The 3117-nt window shown below is 36.3% G+C and overlaps 1 pseudogene; it reads left to right on the top strand.

Annotated features, from left to right (window-relative positions):
• Nucleotides 1–918: 918 nt before the first annotated feature.
• LOC103736743 lies at nt 919–2026 on the top strand (annotated as a pseudogene).
• The last annotated feature ends 1091 nt before the right edge of the window (nt 2027–3117 follow it).

Raw genomic sequence — 3117 nt, forward strand, 5'->3', positions numbered from 1 at the left:
ATTGAAAGCAGAGAAAGAATGACACATAAATTAGAATAAATTGTCATTTTGCCATAAAGAGCTAAAAAAATTATGACATTTCAGAACATAAACAGGAATATGTGTATACTATTAAAGAACTATGGTAACAAAATTGTGATCACTGATGAACAAGAACTTACGGCTTATAGAACCTGGAGAAAGTAAAAGTGATATTGTGCTTCCTGGGTTAGAAAGCCATTGACCTTTCCATTCTCTATTTCATTTATGCTGATTGCATCAGAGAAGGAGAGTAAAGTCTACAAATTGTGGTTGATTTGAGAAAGAGAAAAAATTCGAATGTAGAAGTTAAATGAAGTGCAAAATAGTTTGAAGGTTTCTCATATCGTATAAAAGAAATTAGATTTCTTTTCAAAATAAGAGAGATGATATAAAACATCACTTTAGGAATATGCAGGCTGTGTACATTTGTACATGAATTTATTCTTTCATTCCAATGGAAAATTTTAGTTAGAAACTTTAGAGGTTTAAGAGGGAAAAAATGTCCTTTCGATTTCAAATCAAAATCAAACAACATTATCTCTTAAAATAAGTCCTTACATCTTTATGTACTATTTCTTTAGTTATAAGAACATAAGTTTAACTTGAGTCAAGAGCCCTATATTCACATCCAACAATGTCAAAGCTATGGAGTTTGAGCCAAGACTCTTACCCTCTATGTTCTTTTTTACTCTTAATATGGTCAAAGCTGGGTGGGGTGGCGCACACCTTTAATTCCAGTACTTGGGAGACAGAAGCAGACATATCTCTGTGAACCTGTTCTATATAATAAATTCCAGGCTAGCTAGTGCTACAGGGAGACTGTCTCAAAAAAGGCAAAAGCTGGTCTAAGCTGGGTTTGTGTAGCTTAGAAGAGGCTGTGCAAGCAGACCCTAGCCAATGATTTGGAGGAACCGCATTCCTAGCAGTCTAAATAGATTTGTGGTTGATGATGTTATTAATGATTATTGAGGCATCTTTCTGGAAAATGGAGTGGATGAACAAGTCCTGAAGGACTGAAAACTTTTAAAGAGAATAAATTAATACAGTCCAGGGAAGTAGATGGATTTCATCCAGAAGAGCAGCAGCTTTTACTGCACGGTCAGCAGCAGCATCTACCTCAACAGCAGCATCACTGCGACCACCACCAGCAACAGCAGCAGCAGCAAGCTCAACCTCAGCAAACAGCACGTCAGCAGGCACAGACTCAACAGGTACTTCTTCCTGCATCACAGCAAGCTACAGTATGACAAATTATTGTTCCTGATTCTAAGTTGATACAGCATATGAATGCATCAAGTATTATGAGTACTGTTGCTACAGGTGTTAGCTACGCAACCCCACTGCCCACCCCTTGCAGGTGTGATGCCTGTTCAACAAACACTGACAAACTCAAGTCAGCTTCTTCAGATGGTCAGAGCAGCCAATGGTGCCCAATTTGTCTTTCAGCCTCAGCAGCCATTAGTTCTCCAACAACAGGCTGTACCACAAATGCAGCCTGTTGTAGTACAAGCTCCTCTTATGATCAGTTCCTAGCCCCACTTCGTGGATAGATTTCACCACCGACAGGTGTCATCATCCAGCCACAGCAAATATTTACAGGAAGTAAAACTCAAGTTATACCTAAGACAGTGGCAGCACCCACATCAGCACAAGCACAGCTGGACAACAGCAACCACAGGCCCAGCCTGCTCAGCAACGAGCTCCAATTGCTGTTTCAAGGAACTGGGCATACATCTTCTGAATAATATGAAGATAAAGAAGAAGACTGATGATGATAATGAGGAAAACGAGAAAGATGGGGCAAAAGATGTTCAGGTGGAAGAAGAATCCCTCAATAGTGAAGATGATGATGAGGAAGGACAGAAGCTGTTTGACAAATGCTGTGTGCCAATATAAGATACATGGATGTAAAAATAAATGGAATTTTCATCTCAAGGATGGCATTTTGATTCTTAATGGAAGAGATTAGGTATGTTCCAAAGCCATTGGAGATGCAGAGTGGTGAAGGGTTGCTTATTTTTCTTTTTAAATAAAATAAACTTTGAAGAAAAAATTATTAAAAGAGTTCTGGTAGTAATTGGTATGAAAATATTGGAAGAGGTTTGTAATCAGAATTAAGGTATTGAAGTTGTAATTAGAAAATGATCATACTCAGATATTGCCTTTCAATCCTATTCACAGAATTTAGTGTGCAATCAGGTAGTACCCGTAAAAAAAAAAAAAAAAAAAAAAAAAAGAGTAATTAAAGAAAAGGGGGAAAGGACAAAAAAGAAGGGAGTTGATGCAGATAGCTGAAGGAAGGAAGGAAGGAAGGAAGGAAGGAAGGAAGGAAGGAAGGAAAGAAAGAGGAAAAGAGTCACAATGGCCCTCCATTACTTAGAGAACCATTGTGGAAAGCAGATAATGAAGACAGTATTAAATATGGATTCTAGACAAGCTTAACAAGAAAAATAACTAAGATTTTAAAGTACCTCCATTAAAACTATTTTTACTATTTTTATGGTAAATCACAATAAATTATTGATGAATTCATTGCCTTATATTCATTTAGAAATAAGTTGAAAGCATATTTCAGCAAGAACCAAATAATTCTATTTAACTATAAAAATATTTAACAAAAAAGGAGCACAGGTGTAGTTTGTATATTTTAGAGACTTGGGGATCAATGCAAAAGAGTAAAAATCAGATAATAAAAGAGACACTAGAGGCATAAGATGTGAAAAGAGCTAGGAAAATCCTTCTTCCCAACACTGTGCTTTCTTTCAGAATTAGTATACTTGGCTAGTTCAGAGAGATATCAAAACAATCCACAGGAGACTCAGTATCATAAAATGGAATATCACAGACCCGTGTATTGGAACTGTTCACAGCATTTACCATTTCTATGATTTAATATCCAAAATTGATAAATCATTTTCAGAAAATATATTAGAGAACCCACTTGAGTATGAAAAAAAAATTGCAAGCTGAGCTGAAAACAGAAACCTTGAGATTTCAGTGGAATAACCTAGCACACACATCTTTTGATGCATAAACATGCTCTGAGATAAAGAGTTCTTTTCATTTCAAATTCAATTCCTGGAGTTTAATTAACAC

This window comes from Nannospalax galili, unplaced genomic scaffold (assembly GCF_000622305.1).
Source record: "Nannospalax galili isolate Female #2095 unplaced genomic scaffold, S.galili_v1.0 scaffold1718, whole genome shotgun sequence".
Lineage (NCBI taxonomy): Eukaryota > Metazoa > Chordata > Mammalia > Rodentia > Spalacidae > Nannospalax > Nannospalax galili.